At 33.9% G+C, this 21,700-nt stretch overlaps 1 long non-coding RNA gene across 1 annotated transcript; it reads left to right on the top strand.

Annotated features, from left to right (window-relative positions):
* Positions 1–3,640: 3,640 nt before the first annotated feature.
* On the top strand, positions 3,641–8,237 carry LOC126726541 (uncharacterized). The gene is made up of 2 exons (XR_007655973.1): positions 3,641–3,964; positions 8,069–8,237. It is a non-coding gene; the product is annotated as an uncharacterized LOC126726541 (long non-coding RNA).
* The last annotated feature ends 13,463 nt before the right edge of the window (positions 8,238–21,700 follow it).

Raw genomic sequence — 21,700 nt, 5'->3', positions numbered from 1 at the left:
TCAATCAAAACTTTAAAGAACCTATTTTTTCCATCAAAGAACACTATTTAGAGCTTGTGAGATTTGATCCACCAAAAAATTCCTTTTACAAGAACGAGATCTATTGAGAGCTACTGCACCATGCAATTTCATTTCCAGAATTAAGGTTAAAAGTTAAAAAGTTCATTTTGAATCGCAACCTTTAGTTGGATCATTTTTTGTTGTTGAACTTTTTAATTTTTACCTTTTCACCTTTTGAACATTTTCCCTCTTACATAAATTCTATTGCCTGATCCAAAAGTAAAAACACAAATTCAAACCTAAATCATGGCTCCGCCAATGTTTCAGACTCTTATTTCTCAACAAAAAAAAAGTTTCAGACTCTTGAGTTGGAGATTTTTCTTCGAATTGGTTGGCGACTATGGAATCATCTAAACGAAGTACGCCGGGGATCTACTCAATTGTCTATAATATATATGCCTTGGCCTACATAACAATGATACCAAGAAAATTAGTATGAGATACATGAATGAACTAGGTTGTTGAATCGGACCAATGATCGTATTTATATTGAAGCTTCATCCAAATAGGATTTTCATTGATTTTATTGCAATATTGACTGTTAAACTGTAGTTGATGATCACAACCTGTTCTGTGCCTGGAAATCTATTGCTTTTGAGCTCTGCTCTGTTGAAGTTCTTGAAATATGTAACCTTTATGCTATGTTTGGAAGTTTGGAAGGAGAGGAGAGTAGAGGAAAGTAGTGGGAAGAGAGTAGAGAGGAATGGTTATCCTCCACCTTATTTGGATGTTTTTAAAATTAAGTAAGGGGGAGGAGAATAAGTAGCATTTTCATAATTTGTAATTTTGTTAATATGATAAGGGTAAAATTTATATGGTCAAACATTTCTATACTCTACTCTCCCTCCAAATCTCTCCAATTTGGGGGAATTAAAAAAGAGGGGTTAGAAGTAATTAGAACCCCTCCAAATCCTTCCAAATCTCTCCCCCTCCTCCCTTAAAAAAACATCCAAATAAGGTAATTTAACTTACTCTCCCTCCTTCTACTCTACTTCCCTCTGCTCCCCCTCCATTCAAACAAGCTATTAATCAAGCATATATTTATAACTGAGCCTTCACTCATGTAATAACTTATTAAAATTTGGTCAAAGAACTGAAAAATAATTAAGAGAAGGGAAGATGTTTTAAATAACTTATTTTTGACATTTTTCAATTCTTTGATATTCAACCAACCCATAACTAAAGAGGCAAGGGCAAATGTTGAGTGACTTTAACATCTTTGTTTAGCAATTTGCTTGTTGTGAAGCAGATACATCTTATTTCAAAGTTATTGATTAATTTTTCATTTTCTATTTTTTATTCTTAGATAAAGTTATTGGTTAGTTTTTAAGTTAAAATGGTTTAGATTTTTTTAAATAATAATAATAAAAATTAAAAAAAAAAAAAAAAAGGGTTTGGGTTAGGTATAGGTATCCATGAATAATAAATTTGGGCAAGAATTGGGTTTGGATGGTAATGGGTATTAGAATTTGGGTATCCATGAGCTAACATTTCTAGTTAGGTTTGGGTATACACGATCTAAACCCTACCCATGGCCATACCTAGCGCCATTGATAAGGGTTTTGAATTTACGAAAAACCTCCTCTGAAGCCACTCTTATCGCCTCTTTCCGCGTTTGCTTTCTTTCCTTTCCTTTCCTTTTATTTTTTCCCCTCTATCCTTGTTACCACATCACTATGATGCAATTAGGCAGTTGCCTAAGGCTCCTAAATTTTAACCAATGAGGATATTTCTATACCCTTAAGAGCATTAATCAAGTTCCAAATATTAGACAATAGGTATAAAAAAAATGTTATAAAGGTTAGACCATTTTGTAAATGCCTGTAAGTCTTATCTTCCCACTCCCTCCTTCCCCATTCCTTGTGTCTTCTGTTTATATTATCTAAAAAAAAAAAGTTAACAATGTTTAATAATGCAATTTTCACCAAAAAAAAAAAAGTTACAATAATTTAAAAAAATTTCCAAATTAACATGCCAAATGCCAACTCTCACATGGGCTCACCATAATCTCTAATTTAAATTTTTTTTTTCTATGCTTAGTAAAAAAAAAAATCTCTACTAATTTAGAAATATTATGAAAATTTGTGACCCTAGCATTATTCAAAAGAAATTGTTTAAAGTAATGCTACTTCCACAATATTCAAATCCTTGGTGGCAATTTATTATTGATAGGTAAAAAAAAAATATTAGTGGTGAACCCAAATTAAAACCAATAACAAATTATCACATTGAATTTGTTGTGAATTTTTTATGAAAAATATTGCAAATGTATATATCGTTACTCAATTGATTATCAAAGACAAAAGGGTGTGGGGGGGGGGGGGGTGGGAGAGGAATAGCAATGTGTAGGTGTACCACTTTCTAGTCAATTCTTTGTTTTTAAATATATATATATATATATATATATATATATATATATATATATATACATACACGCGTGCGCACACACACACACACTAGCGAGGCTCTTTTATTTTTATTTTTTTGGGTAAAAGTTAATAATTTGCATCTATTATAATTTAAAAATATTTTTTTTTAATTTTTCAAACAAATAAAAAGGATAAACTTTAAAAATAAGGAAAAATAAGATGAACGTGAGGGGAAAGAAGACTAAATTTTAGGAGTTCTCTTAGTATTATTATTATTATTATTATTATTTAAATTTGGGTGTTTTACTTTTATTTTGATGAAAAATGAATAAAAAATGCTAAGAGAAGTTACCCTTCATTAATGAGATTATTTTTGAACTATGTAAAGTCTAGTTCAAAGAGAAAAATCTTCTTTTATATATATTACTTGTTAACAAAAAAATTCATTTTTGTAAAAAATTAATTAGGTCTCAAAATAGTTATCAGATAATTTGTTACTAGCAATGAGAACAAAATAATAGTAATAAAAAAAGTGTGAAAATCTCAAGAATAAGTAAGAAAATTTTCAACGAAAGTTATATAATAATTTAGATGAACAACTCATATATGAACAAGAAATTTATTTAAAAAAAAAAAAAAAAATTGCTTCTAAAATAATTAGAAGAATAGATTTTAAGTAAAAGAAAAATATTTTTTAATTAAATTTAAATATATAAAATGCCTCAATTGTTTTCATTTATTCAAACACATATTTGCATTTATAAATGAAATTAAAACAATTTTTTTCTTAAGAATAATTAAATTCAATGCAAATATATTTATGCATTTAATTGGAGAATCTAATGTATTGCATATAAATAATTGTTTCTAGATTTTACCCACAAATTTCTTTTTTTGGAAAATTACTTACAAACTTTAATAGTTGCTCTGCAATGAGATACTTCTTTGGAAAGCCCAAACTTCATCCGAATTCGGTCATTCATTCTAGTCTATATGTATATATAAAATCGAAGCCTTTGCTAGCTCCACAATTTTTCACGTCAGCATTTTTTTTTTAATTTTTAAATCTGATTTTTTTCCTTTTTATTAAATATATATACTCTCCGTCTATTTTTTTTGCTCAACCTTTTTTTTTTTTTTTACGCTGAACATATATTGTCCGTCTAATATGAATATATATATACTATCCCCAAAAAAGTTTTTTTTATTGATCACTCTTTCTCTCTCTCTCTCTCTCTCTCTCTCTCTCTCTCAGACCACGGCTGCTGCTCCGCACACCACTGACACCGCTATAGCCACCGCCTCAGGAAAACACCACAACTGCTGCTCTGCACACCACTGACACCGCTACAGCCACCGCCTCAGGAAATCACCATGGATGCTGCTCTGCTGCCGCCGCCACAGGAAATCCCTGTTCCGAAGACGAAGACGAAACGCTGGGGCGACAAAGAAGACGACGAGCCTTTGGAGGACACGGCTACTTCGTCATTGTCGAGGCCTTAACCATCGACGACACCAAAACGCTCATCACTGCGGTACCATCAATCTCTCACATCACCAAGATTTGAATTTCTTTATTTGCATGTTCTAATTAGGGTTTCGATCAACTCAATACCTTTGCTGCTACTTTTGGTTAAAATATAATAAAGTACTGATTTTGATTATAGTTTGAGATCCTAATTAGGGTTTTGAATCTTTATCATTGATATTACTTTTTGTTTTGATGCTTATACAATGTGGTAATAGATATAGTGTTCTATAGTTTTAATTCCTATTATTATGTTACTTGGAACATGAATGCAGAAACACACATGTATAGTTGAATCTAATAGATATGTTTTGTTCAGTTTTCAATTTTGGGTTTTGATATATTAGGGGGTTAATTTGATGTAGGCTACTGTGAATGATACCCTGTATACATCAGCGAGTACTTTCGAGGACTTGAATCTGTCAAAAGAACTGCTGAAGGGTTTATATATTGAGATGAAATTCCAGAAGCCAAGTAAAATTCAAGCTATTAGTTTGCCCATGATTTTGACTCCTCCCCATAAGGATTTGATTGCCCAGGCACATAATGGTTTTTCTGTCAATTTAAGGATTTCGTTTTTAATTAGGTTTTTCTATCAATTTAGGGATTTCAATTCCTAACCCCTTTTTCTCTCTATTCATTTTTGTTGAAGTCAGGAAAACACTCATAGAAAATCAAATTTTGCTACAGGTCTTGCTTTACCTTCAAGTTTTGCTTTATTTTGCTATCTAGGTTTTTTAGCACATCTGATTTAGCTTAGCTTAATTGTTTGTTTGATTAAATAATTATTTGGGCACCTAAAACGTCAACCTTCTTTGTCTCCACTCAGTCCCCTTTTTTTTTTTTTTTTCAAAACCTTCTACCTCTTCTGTACAAGTTCATGTATTTTTCGTAAAATTTAATCTTCTCAATTGGGTTGTAGCTGTTGTTTTGTTTTATAGTAGAATTGTAGTGAAACTCCATCAATATTCTTTTTAAGCTATTCTAGCAGATGAAACACATAAAATCTTAATTAAAGAGATATGTGATAAGTGATTGCAAAGGGAACAAATTAGCACAACTTATTTGTCAACATTAGATTTGTTGTTTTGTATATTTTTCTGCTCTATTGTTGGTGACACAAATTGGAGACATATGGCCATTAATGATTGATTCATAATGTGATTGTTTTGTGTAGATTTATTGCTTTGTGATTGTTTTGTGCATATTCAATTTCTGAGAAGAACATTAATCTAGGATCTGGCTACTTTTGTCAAGTAATAGGTGTCTATTGGGTATTTGGAGTGCAGTTTAATTGTGGAATAACAAGATGTCCATATTTTGGAGGGTTTAATTTGAGAGATTATATAAGTTTACCGCATTATGCATGTTTATTGTGCATGATTTAATATTAGTAGGTTGTGTACTTTTCGTTTCTATGGTTTTGCTCTCAAAATATATTTCTGAATTTAGAGTTATAGTGTTATGATCTATTTTAAAGTAGTGAAACTATTGATTTTCATATAAATGTTTTGTGGTCTTTGGTGAGCTTCATTGGATTAGTGATGTCAAATTTAGTTAATTAATACCCATTTGGTGTCAAAGCATATAAGAAAGTGATTATTGGTATATGGATGCATTTACAGTTTCTTATGGCATTATTCATGATAAATCAAAAGGCATATATTACACCTTTATACAAAGTTTTTTTTGTGCAGTTGACCTTATACTTAAAGCTTCAGGTTCTGTCTTGAAACCCCGTATTTTTAGAATTGTGATCTTGGATTTAGAACAATTAGATTTTCCTCAGGAGGAACTTCACTTCGAATCAAATTGAATTGCATATTTGAGATTTGAACTTGAAGTTACAAAATTAGTCAAGATTAATAGATAAATTTTGAAGACAAGATAAAAATCAGATTATATTCAAAAATTTTATTTGTTAAGCTTGCATTAGATTGGCTGTTTTAGGACAGTGCTTTGAGATTCTTTTATGTGGTGGTTTGTGCAAAATAAGTCTCCACAACTTATAGGGTAGTGGAAGTGTTAATTAAACTACAAGACATTTGGCTGCCTTTATATTTTAAAATGCTCTGTGTTTTCTATCCCTTTTTATTTTCCTTTCCTATCCATCAAGTGCCCATGAATATTGAGAGTTCACAATAAACCTTAAGCTAGAGAGAAAAAGAAAAAGAAAAATAGGAGGCTGTAGGTTATTAGCAACAAATAACAAAGAAGTTGTGCTTGAATTTGTATGTAGGGAGTTTCACTCTATTTAATTTGATCATGTTCAATTGAGTTATCAATCATAATGGCCATGCTCTTTTGTTTTGTTTGTTTTTTGTTTTTTTTATTTTTTTTTTAATGTACCTATATGAATTAATTAGATTGCTCTGCCCGTTTGTAAGTAATTAGCCATTTGAAGTAAATTTGGAATGATGTCCAAGTGGCTATCAAGGCTATTGGAACATTTAAAGCCAACTGCAGTTGCTGATGCAGGTTTGATTTTCAGTGTGAAAAGTAAAATGCTGGTAAGTTTCATTTAGTTTCCACTTATTTTATAATGTTTAAATCATTAAATTGTGTTTAACATTCATGAGCTTATAACGTGGTAAATAGTGCTTATGAACCATTAGTTAAGGTGCCTTACCGGGATCTTATAAAATATGTGTGAAAACGTGAAAGAAAATATATGTGCAATGTGTGTGTGTGTATATATATACACACACAAATGTAATATTTAGTACAGTTACTTATTTGTTTTAACCTACATTACTTATAAATGAATTGCATGAAGTTGATTAACTGTTTTTGGCAAATTACCAATTATTTTTAGCTCTTTTTTTAGTGTTACATTTTGCTATAGGCTTTTGTTTCTTCGAATTCCAAACCAATTGAGAAGGGAAATTAAGGTATCAGTAGAGCAAAAGTTTTATTTTAGGAGAGAGTTGAAAATTGGTAGTTTCATCATTGTCATGTAATAAAAAGTTCCAAGCTCATGCTGTAAATTGCGCTTAAGTTCTTGAATGGTAGGGTATAACATGGGTTCCGAAATAGGTGCCTAGGATCAACTTAAGGATAGTGTGTGATAGGTTGGATAATTGATTGATTGGTGTTATTATTGCTTTCATATGCCTCTTATGTCTTCAACTGAATTCATAGACAGCTTACCTTCTTTCATTAAGAATTTTCCAATTTTGTTATTACAACTTGAGCTATGCATTTTTTGCTTGCTTATAGAAAAGGATATAAGTGCAATTTATGAAAGTTAGAATAACAATTTGTTGTCATTTTTCTTTACTAAATGAAGATAGAAAAAAAAATTTGTTATATATTTTTTAGATTTTCATAGATATGTGTTAGTATATGAGTTTGTTTAATTTTATATTTATGTCTAATTTATTGGTCTCTGTGATGTTTCTAGCAAGATAGTTTTCCTTTTTTGGTGATTTTTATTGGCTTTACTTACACTAAGTGCTATTTGTATGCCTGTTAATCAAATAGTTTGATGAAAGCGATACATATAAGTGCAATTAATGAAAGTTAGAATAATAGTTTCTTATCATTTTTTTTTATTAAATGAAGATAGAAGAAAATTTGTTATATATTTTTGAGTTTTTCATAGATACATGTTTGGAAATGAGTTTAATTAATTTTATATTTCTGTCTAATTTATTGGTCTTTGTGATGTTTCCAACAAGATGGTTTTCCTTTTTTGGTGATTTTTATTGGCTTTACTTACTCTAAGTGATGTTTGTATTTTTGTTAATCAAATAGTTCAATGAAAGCAATAGACAATTTAAGTAGAATTTCATAGTGGGTTTGTGCGATTGTGTCTGAAATTGTAATTTTAAGATAGATTTGCTTGATTTTGATTGCTTGAATATATTTGTCCTAAAGTAAATGTATCACAACAATACTTTTTGGGTTATTGATATTGTTGGGTTCCTTAGAATAATGGTTAGAACTCTAAGCCATATGGTCGTGGTTGTAAGAAAATGTTTGCTCCTCTCTGCCCTCTACAACACTCTAATATGTAACATTGGTTACACATTTTTGGATTGAATATTAGCTTTAGGATGTTGATTATAATGATAGAATTTTATATAACCTTATACACATTCTTATGCAGTGACCACATGACACTTATTAAAGCTTTTGAAGGATAGAAGGATGCAAACCGTAATGAAAAGAATCCTGTCACCTTTCAAATGACAGAGGATATGAGAATGCAATTTGTAGATCTATTTAGCTTTGGCTTTGTAAACAAATTGATGAATGCTAATATAAGTTCTTTAAGATTTTCAAATTTTAAAGCATTTGATTTGTTGAAATCTTATAGTTACTAAAAATTTTCCCACGGGTTAGCGACTAGTTTATATTATATGACTAACTTCAGTATAGCAGGTTGTCTCAAAATAAAAACAATAGCAACAACGAAGACGATAATTTATCTTTTTATTTATTTTAGAATCAAGAAGACGAAAATTAAAGAGCAAGATGGCTGACAAGGGAAAATATGGAGGATTTGTGTCACAAGACGAAGACGGCCTTCTACTTTGGACTTATGACACAATGCGGCCTTTTCATTTATTTTTCAACAGTGACTCTAGACATTCTATTTTGGACTGGTTTGTGGCACAACACGCTTGCAAATTGAGCCACTAAATTGGGCCACTGGGCTGTTACAAATATAATAAGCCACAGGAAAACCTTTAAAAAGAGGATATGTAATTATATAATGTTTATTTGTTACCATACATGCAATTTTTATTCATAATCAATATCCCACTTATGATTCACATTAAATGAAATTTAGTAACTAGATAGACTCTAAGTTCAGCTCATGTGAAGTGTGAATGATATTTAATAAATATAAATTCACAACATGTTCAAATTATAACAACTTCAAGGGTAATTCTTGTGTATTCCTTCTCACCCTTTTTTTTTTTTGTTTTTTTGTTCAGCTGATGTGAAGTGTGAACTTCTATGATATTTAATAAATATAAATTCACAATATGTTCAAATTATAACAACTTCTATGATATTTAATAAATATAAATTCACAATATGTTCAAATTATAACAACTTCAAGGGTAATTCTTGTGTATTCCCTCTCTCTCTCTCTCTCTCTCTCTCTCTCTCTTTATTTTTTTTATTTTTATTTTTACGGTACTCACTAGTAGACAACTTGTTATATCAGGTTATCAAACATCACATTTAACGATATCATTTTTAAATTGTGCAGTACCAATATCACATGTGATTGTACTTTTGTCACATTTGGTGGTTCCCTTATTTATTTTCTCATATTTGATAGTTTCATTGTCACATTAACTAGTACCAACATCACATTTTACCGCACCTTTCTCAAATTCAGTGGTACTTTAATTTTTTTTCCTCACATTTGACAGTTCCATTGTCACATTGGATAGCACCAACATCATATGTGACTGTACTTTTGTCACATTAGGTAGTTCCTTTTTTTTTTTTTTTTTTCTCATATTTGATGGTTTCATTATCAAATTAAATAGTACTAACATCACATTTGATTGTACTTTTCTCACATTTTGGGTATTTTAATTTTTTTCTCATGTTTGATAGTTCCATTGTTCACATTGAGTAGTACCAGCATCACATATGATCGTACTTTTGCCGCATTCAGTTTTATCCTTATTTTTTTCTCACATTTAACAGTTCCATTGTCACATTGGGTAGTACCAACATCAAATGTAATTGTACTTTTGTCACATTAAGTAGTATTAACATCACATATAATTGTACTTTTACTATATTCGATTATATCCTTATTTTTTTTCCTCACATTTGATGATTCCATTGTCATATTGGGCAGTACCAACATCACATATGACTATACTTTTGCCATATTCAGTTGTACCCTTATTATTATTATTATTATTATTTTCTCATATTTGAAGGTTTCATTATCACATTGGATTGTACCAATATTACATGTGACATTGCTTTTGTCACATTTGGTGGTTACCTTATCTTTTCTTATATTTGATGGTTCCATTGTTATATTAGCAATACCAACATCACAAATGAATGGCCTATCCAAAAAAAAAAAAAAAATCACATATGGATATACTTTTGTCACATTCATTTGTACCCTTAGAACCTAAAAAATGACCATAATGCACTTGAAACCTAAAAAAATAGTGAAATAACCATAGAACCTTAAAAATAACCAAAATGACCCTAAAACCTTAAAGAATTTTGAAATACTCTTGAAAATGACCAAAATACTCTTGAAACCCTCAACAATTACTAAAAATACCTTAAGAACTTAAAAAATGACTGAATGACCTTGAAACCTAGAAGATGACCAAAATGACCCTAAAACCTAAAATTGACCGAAATAATCCTGAAGCCTAAAAAATGACCAAAATACCTTTAAAACATAAAATGACTATAATGCCCTCGATACCTAGAGAATGTTTGAAATACCCCTAGAAACTTGAAAATGACTGAAATACCCTTAGTACCTAAAAGAAATTGAAATGACCCTGAAACATAAAAAAAATAACTGAAATACCCTCAAAACTTAGAAATTGACCAAAATACACCTAATTCCTTCTAAAATTACCAAAATACCTTTAGAACCTAAAAAATATCAAAATGCCTTTAGAACCTAGAAAATTACTAAAATACCCTTAATACCTAAAAAAATATTGAAACTCTCAAAACTTAGAAAATGACCAAAATACCCTTAAAACCTAAAAAATGATTGTAATACCATCCAAACCTAAAAAAATGATCAAAAGATCCATAGAACCTTAAAAAAATTATCGTAATACCCTTAGAACCTTAAAAAGACAGTAATGCCCTTGAAACCTTAAAATAACTAAAATACCATCAAAACCTAGAAAATGACTAAAATGCCCCCGAAACTTAGAAAATGACCCAAAATACCCCCCCCCCCCCCCAAAACTTGAAAATCACCTAAATACCCCGAAACCCTCTAAAATTACAAGAATAAGTTGTATTTTGTTGTATACTTATTAAAATTTAAAAGATGATAAATTATCTAAAAATAAAAAACTATCTAGCTTGTTCGATTGTCAATAAATTTGGTGTGAGCACATAATTTCAAAAATAATATTATGTAAAAGTTCAATGTTACATCGATGGTTTCCCTTTCTTCTTGTTCTTGTTCTTGTTCTTGTTTTTATTTTTTATTTTTTATTTTTTATTTTATTTTTTATTTTAAGGCTAAATGAAATTACTAAGATAGTTAGTTTTAAATGAAACTTTGATACTAGAAATTTCAATTAATTAAAATTTATCTTCTAGTTAACACTATTAATAAAAATTTTAAAAAATCTAATAAAAGTTTGATTATTTAATTCTACTAAATTTTATTTTTATTTTTTCACACTCTTTCTTCTACTAACTCCATCAACAACTTTTGACACCCCCAACATTTAATGTAATGAACAATTTTTTTTTTTTTGAAGCCAACATAAAATCCCGCGTTCACAACCACTGAATTTGCCAATTTAGACTCCAATTAGACTTGCACAAAATGAAATTTCAATGTTCAAATAGATACCAAATCAAATCAAATAATTTTGCACGTTCTAATGTAGGATGTTTTTGCCATTTAACATGATTTTCAAAGCAAGTTCATTAGTTGGCACGTTTTTTAAATATATTTGTAAACTAGTATCTCGAGTCTTAGTAACTTAAGATTGCTTAAGGAACTCGAGCCTTGAATATGAGCGAAATTCCCTCACTAACCTATAAAAATGACTAAAGTAGTAAACTTTAACTTTAAAAAAAAAAGAAAAGAAAAAAAAAAGAAAAGAAAAGAAAAGATCAAAATATCCTTGAAATCTTGAAATAACCTAAATACCTATAAAACCTTAATTTAAAAAATGACCAAAATACATTTTTAGACTTCCAAAATTACTTTTAAAAATTAACAAAATAACACTAAAACACCAAAAATGATTTAAACATCCCTGAAACCTTCAAGATGACTAAAGTACTAACGAACTTTGAAATGTACCATAATACTATTAGAACCACTATATATGGTTGTTATACAATGTAGAGGTGACATATATGACAATAATTGTGTTGGTTCAGACTTCAGATGGTGTTTTTTGAGCTATCAACCATGCAAGTGATTATGTGGTTTTTTTTTTTTTTTTTCTTCTTCTTATAAGAAAAAAAAAATCCTTATCTTATTTGCATCTATCATAACATCAAAATAAAAAAAAATAAAAAATTTGAAATGGTTGTTGTGGGGGGTAAAGGACTAATAGGCCCATTTCAATATCTATACTGGGCCAGGAGCCCAACCCATGGAAAAACCCCTCCTCGGCCATGGGAGAATCCTCCTCGGATGGATATAGCTGAGGGTAAAAGAGGTAACAGACCATCGGTAGTGAGACTCCAGATCGTTTCACAGGGCAGGGAAAGCACGAAAGTAGAGAAAGACAACGGATAGAACGGAAGCGTCTAAGGGAAGGCTACCTTTATTGCATTCAGTGCCTTGTGCCTGACACAGCCATACTTCTTTGTCCTTACAACCACTCCCAACAACTGGAGGTAGGGGCTGATGGGACAAGTACCTACCCTAGGGACCCCATTCAGGAGGAGGAAAACGACTATAAAAAGGGGAGTAAAGAGAAACAAAAAGGAGGAGGAACCCCCAACACACTAGAAGCACTAGAAAAAGCTCCACGGATCTTCCCGATGACCAAATTTTCTCTGTTAAATTCGGCTCATGGGGGATACCTTGATGGTCATCATTCACACACCAAAGCCCAGCTCTTTGGCCCACTCTCTACAAATTTACTGTATTAGGCTCACTAGTCTAAGGTTCCATGCATCTTGGACCTGGCCTGAAAAAAACATGACCCTACAGTTGTTGTTGCTATTTTGATGAAATCAGTGAAATTGATGTATTTCACTATAGGCACTAGAAGACCCTCTTCACATTGAGCTGGAGTTGGCACAATCATTGCAGTACTATCACTCTGACCATTTTAGAGCCTTTTTTTTTATTACCATTCTATGAGACTTCTGATGGCTGTTTTGGCCAAAAATAGATGCTCAAAATTGAACAAATTAATTAGATGATTGACCCTAGAATAGATTTTGCATCTTAGTATCAAAGGGTTAGCTTTTGCCATTGTAGATCTATTCACAAGTATAATCATCCTCATATTTAAACAAAGACATCAAAGGAGACTGGTCAATGCCTTCAAATTATAAATTACACATTAAACAAAATACTTCACAATGATGGCATTTTCAAACTAATTACAAATATCGTGTCAACCTTGCTATGCTACATATCCAGTGCCCAGTGGTCCAAGTATATTTCATATTTTACAATGGAAAGTTGAATTATATATTCCATGACAAAGTAAATTTGGAAGATGTGTTAACCTTATGCATTTTCTTTTAAACTCTTACAAATAATCATTTAGTCCAATAAAGGTTTATGTATAAACAACAATTTTGATGATAACTAGAAAGCAATTAGAATAGGTAATCACCTAGCTTTTTTCATGCAACCTATTTTGAGACTTGAATAGGGTTGATTGGTTGAGGGGTTGAAGTGTGAAAGAAGAGGCAAAAATAGCTGAGATGTTGTCCACCAGCCTTTGAGCTGACTTTTCATTAACAGATGCTGAAGAAACAATTTGTACATCTTCTTGGTTTAGAAATAACATCCCATAGCTGAAAAGAAAAGAGCATCACATACTATGTAAAGTAACTATGTTATTCATAAGGCTTGATAAATGTGTTCAAACTTATGCCATCACCATTATGCTAGACTTCTCAAAACATGTTTGCAGGAATTCGAATTAAATAACACAAACCCACATACACATCTGACATCACACATGCTACTTCACAAGAACAAATAGACTTAAATTCAAAAATCATGAGAAGATTGAGGAGTCCTCCCCACCCACCTCATACCCAATACCCACAAGAAAATCAACAATAATCATTTGAAATCGTATATATCTACTTTTACAAATGGGTCACCCCAAAAAACAAACAAAGGAAAAAGGGGAAGAAAAAGCAAAAAAAAAAAAAAAAGACATTGAATTTAGGGTTTTATCATTTGACTCTTACCTTTAACAATATAAAAAATATTTTGATCATTTTAGGAGAGTGAGAGATCTGGATGAACCTAGAGAGAGCGCTGAAAGAACACTAGAGAGATAAGTTTTTTTTTTTTTTTTTTTTTTTTTTTTTTACGCTTACTTACTATGCTGGTAACTAGTATCCATTAAAATTAAATGAAGAGTTAAGATTAAAACATCCCCAAATTTATGGTTGAGATTGGGGTGGGTACCATAACCACTAAAAAAAAGTAAGGGTACAGTAGATTGACCCCAATTTCAAAAGTATATTGTAAACATTTATGCACTGGAAATTTTAGATTTTAACTTTAAAAAAAATATTTTGGAGTTTGTTACATAATTATCTTAATTTATTTTCTTTTGCAATAAATTTTTTCTTTTTTTGAGAATCAAGTTTAAGATTTCAATTGTTTTTTTGAGAATGAAGGCTGGGAATTTTATTAAAAATGTTAGCCACTATCAGCTAAGAGTACAAAATATAGGTGTGGAGGAACATCCTCCATCCACACCTTATAACCGTTAACATGTCTAGCATGTTTAATTAGGTTATGAGCAACAGAGTTACTAATTCTACGTACTATCGGTATCTGTCAAGTGTTTTGCTGAGGCAAGGATGTGACCAAACGGTGAGACGCTTTCCTCCTCACCGCTGAGAATCTTGATCACAGCTTGTGCATCACTTTCAAGGATAAATGAGGATAGACCGATCTCCAGAGCAAAGGACGTAGCTCTAGCTGTAGCCAGAGCTTCCACCATATCTGATGAGAAAGGGAGATGGATTTGCTCAGATAATGAAGCCAGAACCTGACCATGACCATTTCTTATAACCACTCCTAAACCTGCTTTCCCGATGTCCTTGAATGTGGCTCCGTTGAAATTCACTTTCAGAGAGCTTAATGGAGGTGGAGACCATCGTGAGTGCGATGGGAACTTGGTAACTGAAGGAGCTTGGGCTGTGCTATTTGCATTGGAGAAATCCTGGAGAGCTTGGACTGCAAACGGGACAACTGGTGAGATAGGGAAATGTTCGTTCTTCACTCGCATCTGGTTTCGACGGTACCAAAGTATCCACATCACCATTGCCAGCTTCCCAACGTCTCTTTCTTCCTTCTGAGCGTGCATGATGAGGTTTGAGATGGTAGTGAGGCTCCTTTGTGAGTTAAAGTTGAACTCACTAAGTGACTCCATACCTGTGATATAGAAGAGCATTCCCAGAGAACGTGTAACACACTTTCTGGAGCAATTCTGCAATGATCACAGCAATCAAATTGGAGAATCTTTCGCTTTTGTAAATTTCTTTTGATTGGCAAAGCATCACGGCATGCCTTCCATAGAAAATTTCTCACCTTGTTTGGTACCAATGATCCCCATATCAACTTCCATACTTCTTCACTAGACCTCGGTTCCTCCACTGTATGGTTGCTGTGATTCTCATGAGCAAGAAACCTGTTTCCCAATTGAACTGTGTATTGACCCGATGAAGTGTAGGGCCAAATAAGCTTATCCTCAATAGGAACATGACACAGGGGAATACTCCTAATCAACTCCGCCTCATTGGGATAAAACAGACCATTAAACAAGTTTAAATCCCACTGCCTTACCTCCAGATCAATCACTCTTATTTCTTCAAAGCCTTCTACCGTTGGGGATAAGAATCTTGGATGATCACGAGGTGGTAGCCATGCATGCATCCACACTCCAATTGACTCTCCACTGCCTACCCTCCACTTTGCATCTCTAGAAATGACTTCTCGGCCTTTCAATATACTATGCCAAGCATACGAACCAGTAATAGACTCAAGAGCTTCCATGAAAGAGCAATTAGGGAATATTTTGGATTCAAAGATTCTGTAAAATAATGAATCCTTCTAGTGTAGTAGTCTCCATGCTTGTTTTGCTAATAAGGTATCATTGAACAAAGCTAAATCCTTGAACCCCATACCTCCCTCAGATTTAGTTTGGCATAGAATTTGCCATTTGACCCAATGAACTTTCATTCAATCCCCTTTCTGTCCCCACCAGAATCTTCTAATTAAGCTTTCTATCTCCATGCATAGACTCACCGGGAGTTTGAAACAAATCATCGTATACGTGGGAATAGCTTGAACCACTGCCTTGATCAATATTTCCCTTCCTGCTTGAGATAGTAGCTTTTCCTTCCAATCTTGGATCTTTCTCCAAATCCTCTCCTTAATATAGTTGAAACTTGCCTTTTTGTTTCTACCCACCAATGATGGAATCCCAAATACTTCTCGTACTGTTTTATTTCTAGGACTCCCAGAGCTACCTTTATATGATCTCTGATCTCCTCAGATATGGATTTGCTGAAGAAAATGGTAGTTTTGCTTCTATTGATCTACTGGCCCGAACATTTTCCATATATGTCTAAAATGTCCAAGATCTTCTGACATTCCTGAATGGTAGCCCTGTAAAACAAAAGACTGTCATCTGCAAAAAGGAGGTGAGTCAAGTGAGGGCCATTTCAAGTCAAAGAATAGCCATGTATGTCTCCTTATTCTGCTCCTTTACTGATGAGGCCATGCAACCCTTCTGTACAAAGTAGGAAGAGAAAGGGGGATAGAGGATCACCCTGTCGAATTCCCCTTGAAGGAATGATCATTTGTTTTGGTTCTCCGTTGACAAGTATGGAATATGAGATTGATGTGACACAAAGCATAATAAGCCTAATCCATTTTACAGCAAACCCCACTTTCTTCATCATTGCCTCTAGATATGACCACTCCATCCTGTCGTACACCTTGCTCATATCCAGTTGTATTGCCATAAAGTCATCCTTCCCATTATTTTTCTACATACTATGAAGAGATTCAAAAGCTACCAAAACATTGTTAGAAATCAGTCTACTTTTAGTAAAAGCACTCTAGTGTTCAGTGATAATTTTTGGTAGAATTCGTTTTAGTCTATTTGCCAAGACTTTTGAGAAAATCTTGTACTGGACATTGCATAGACTGATGGGACGAAATTATGAGGCAAATTTTGGGTTCTTTGTCTTCAGGATCAGGGTGATATAAGTGTGATTTAAATGTTCAGGTAAGGAAGCAATATTCAAGAACTTAAGAACAGATTGACATGCATCATCACCAACTAAATTCTAATAGTGTTGATAAAATAATGGGGGCATACCATCAGGTCCTAGGGCTTTGAGAGGAGCCATCTGTTTGATTGCTTGTTGAATCACCCACACCTTGAAATCTAAGGTCAGTTGGGCATTCATCTCTTCACTGATTAAGCTGTTAATGGAGTTTGTAGCTACTTCATTTTGTGAGAGATTTTCCGTAGTAAATAACTCTTGGTAATAGTCCACCAGACACTTTGCTATATCTTCAGGATTTGAGATCCATACCCCAGAAGCATCATAGATCTTTTGGACCGAATCCTTCCTTTTTCTTTGTGTGGCTCAGACATGAAAGAACTTTGAATTCTTATCACCATTCTATGCTCAAAGAACCTTGGATCGTTGAAACCACATCCTATTCTCCTTATCAATGAGTTCAGTAATTTCTCTTTTCAGCTTTTGGACCATGTGGTTTATTCCAGATCTCATTGCTTCTTTTTTAGCTATTACTAGTAATCTTCTCTATTTTGCTTACTCCTGCCTTACATTCCCAAAGTGATCATGATCCCATCTCTTCAACTCCTTGCCATACTTCTCTATCTTCTTCATGACCTTAATAGCTGGATCAATAGAACCATATGATGACCACACTGCTTCAACTACATTAGAGCATCTTGGATCTAAGAGCCGCATCTCTTCAAAAAAAAAAAAAAAAAAGGCTTTGTAGAGCTTACAACTTCTAGACTATTAGGAACAATCCAAAGAGGGCAGTGATCTGAAGAATTAGAAGCAAGATGATGAGCTTGTGTCCCAGAGAACTTCATTAGCCACTTGTTTGTTGCTAAACCCCGATTTAACCTTTCCCATATAAAGTGACCATCTGCAAAATGCTTTTGCCAAGTGAATGGTGATCCCACATAACCAAGATCCATGAATCCACACTCATCCATGACATCCCTAAATAATTTCATTTGAGTCTGACTTTTATTACTTCCACCTAACTTTTCAGAGCTTTGAGCAATCTCATTAAAATCTCCTACGCAAAGCCATGGAAGATTGTATCTATTGTTCAGTTGACGAAGCTTATTCTAGGATTCAAAATGTTTATGATTCTTCAAAAAAGTGTCAATACTCAAAACCAAGGAATTCCTCCAATACAAAGCTAGACCCCCACCTCTATTATTTCTCTCCACAAAGAATAGATTTTCAAATTCTATTTGTCGTTAAATTTCTTTTAGCTTTGCTTTGTTTGCCCACGTCTCAACTATAAACACTGCAGATGGATCTTTTGCTCGGATTACTACTTCGAGCTAGGAATGGCAACGGGTCGAGTTCGGGCCAGGTTTTTCCATACCCGGACCCGACTCGCGGGTCTTAACCTGCAGCCCAAACCCGGCCCGTTTACTTAACAGATTTTTTTCCCGGGCCCCGCTCAGCCAGGCCACTTCATGGCACAATCTTCAGCCCCTAACAGTGGCCCAATCAATTAAAAAAAAAATGGTTTTCCTGAGAAAAAAGAATCAATGCATATGCCTGCAACAAAATATTGGAGGCAAGATTCTGAATCATCAATGGACAATCAAAAGATTCAAAACAACCCGGAAAAGAATGAAATGGTTTTCCTCATTATAGACTGTTTATTACTAACCAAAATGGAATGGAATAATGGGATTCTTTTGCAAAACATGTAACCCAAAAAATAGAAACTACCTAAAAACCAAAACAAATGGCAATCAACCAAAATGATCTGAACAGAAGATCCTTAACCCAACAGCTAAACAATAAAATAAATAAACAAACAAAGCCGAGAAAAACGTTTCCTTGCAACCATCAACAACCAAAAACTGCGGTGAGAACTCACATATTTTAATAAAAAAAAAAAATACAAACACAAATCCGAAGGTCCCCAAATACAAAATGGGTTTCACATATTTTAATCAAAAAAAAAAAAAAAATTATGAGAGAGACCCACCAATGAAGCCAGTGATCAAAAACCACAAAATTGCGGCGAGAAGCTTCGATTTTCCCTTTCAAAATCAAAAACGAAACACAAATTTTAGATCTATCATTTTCCCTTTCATAATCACAAACACAAACTCACAAGATTGAGAATTTGAGACGAACTGAACCTAGAAAAAGAAAAAAAGAAAAAAAAATGGAGAACGAGGTGGAGTGAGATCAACGACGGCGAGGATGAAACGGAGCTGTGCCTGTGCTTGACTGCTTGTGGGCTTGTGGCTGTGTGAGTGAGAGAACTGAGAGATGAAGAGGGAGAAGCGACCGTGTGAGACATTGAGTGAGAGAGCTAAGACAGCTTGGGACGGCAGTGAGAGCTAGAGCGGCGAAGAGAGGTAGGGCGGTTGGGCCGGCGGTGAGAGTGGGAGTAAGTGAGATTGTGAGCTGAAGAAATGAGAGGCGGAGGTGTGAGCTAAAGAGAAGAGAGGCGAGGGAGGTGAATGCTGAAATGAAATGAGGAATGGGAAATATTAGGGTTTATAACTATGTATATATATGAGGGTATTTTAGTAATTATATATATAAGCGGGTTTCGGGTTTTTTAATAAAATTCGAACCCGACCTGGACCCACTTCGGGTTTTTTTTTAAAAAACCCATACTCGACCCTATTCTTTATCGGGCTGGGTAAAATCCGACCCATTAGGGTCGGATCGAACCGGGTATCCGCAGGTCGGATTTAAATTGCCATCTCTACTTCGAGCTCCTTCCCTGTACGTAGGTTCTTAAGCCCACGACAGTTCCAAACAATGGGACTCATTTGGATTGGTGGGGCTGCTTCACAGCCTCTGCCATTGAGATATCCTGATCTTCAACCTTTGAAACCTGAATCTTCTTCTCTGGTAACTCGGGTTGGCTTGGTTTTTTCTGACTTCTTGTTCTTTTAGTCAACACAGTTAATTGCATAGGTGCCTCATCTGAAATGATGTCTCGTGCAATCTTTTTCCATTTACGTACAGTGGAGGGTTCAATGATACAATCCTCACGTGTTTATGTTTCACGTGTCATGTCATAGCCCACGTTCAAATTTTCCAGATTTCCTTTATCCTTTCCTATGCAGTCTCCCTTTGAAACCGTATCTGAAATCTCCAGGTGGTTATCCGATAGGGATTTGTTTCTACTTTCATATTTCTGAATTTCCGAGTCTATTCTTTCAATTGATCTTCAAAGTTACCGGCTTGACTGAGGATAAGAGATAAGTTGTGATTTGGATCAGTCTCCTCAGTTTTTGAAACTTCTCCAAGGAGTGAATATTGCGATAAGAAGGTGTCCACCAAACACGGGGAAACCAAATTTGAATCCCGTGGTTTGTCCACCTTTTCCGCTCCACCTTGCGCGTGTTCTACAATCTCAGTCATGTCATTCCGAAGAGTTATCCCAGTCACCGGAGCCACCATCTCGGAATTTTGCTTTTCACCTTGTGTCACGTGAAGCTGAACGTTTTCTGTTACTTCCTTCCTTGACTGAGTATGTCCAAAGCCATCACCCAGTTAATCCTGTGATTTTTGTTGAGTACATCTTACTTGGATTATGAGGAAGTGCTCGCAGCCAAGCAGCATATCCTTATTGGTCTACATTAAGCGTTCCTTTGCTGACCAGCCACTTCTCACAGTGTTTCTCAGTGTGTGATATCATTACACACCAACAACAGAAATTTGAAAGGTTTTCATACTTAAGATCGAGAGACCCAAACTTCATCCTTCTTGTCAAGTGCAACTCTGCGACCCCTACAGAGACATCAATAAAGTCACCTCCAATCATTTCTTCCGAGTCTTTTGTAGATAGGACAACACCTATGACCTATCTTTCCCCCCAGTTCCATGGCCGTCTCAGAGTTTAGTAGGCTAACTGGCAATCCATGCATCTGAATCCAAAACTTCATAGATGTAAACCATAGGTTTTTTGTCGGAATCGAGTAGTCATAGCACTGGAATAGTACCGCATGCTTTTCAAAAGACCCGTTCAGCATCCGTTTCTAGTTCAAAGACAAAAAGGAGAACATGATCACCTGCCTCCCTAATTTCAAAACCTTTCCGTGCCCTCCAAAGCGGTTTGAAAGTTCTTCCCACTGCTTCCACGTTGAGAGCTCTGAAGATTTTCTTGGAGGATTGTGTAGTACAATCTCAGTGTTCAAACGTACTTAAACCAAGGTTAAAATCTGTTTGTGTGAAGAGAAAATCTGAGAAGAAAGAAAAGAGTAACACAGAGAGAGATTGATTTCACTGAGAGAAAAGACTGAACTTCATGCCAATACTAATGGAATACAGCTCAACTCTAGACGACGTCGTTCTTCCTTCTGAAGCTTAATTATCTAATGAATAAAACGGTGCGCTTCTGCTTTAGTGAAACGGTGCGTTGCACATCTGTTATTAGTGAAACGGTGCGTTGCACCAACAGTCATCTTCAACCTTGCGCCTACTGTGCAATTGAACCAGAACAGAGTACAAATCAACCATTTGTAATTTGCTTTAACTGCGCTGAAGTAGAACTACCACGATCACTAACAAGCTCTTCGTGTCATAAACCTTGCTGCTAACA

The sequence above is a fragment of the Quercus robur genome, chromosome 5 (genome assembly GCF_932294415.1).
Source record: "Quercus robur chromosome 5, dhQueRobu3.1, whole genome shotgun sequence".
Classification (NCBI taxonomy): Eukaryota; Viridiplantae; Streptophyta; class Magnoliopsida; order Fagales; family Fagaceae; genus Quercus; species Quercus robur.
This window is presented reverse-complemented; position numbering and strand designations above follow the sequence as displayed.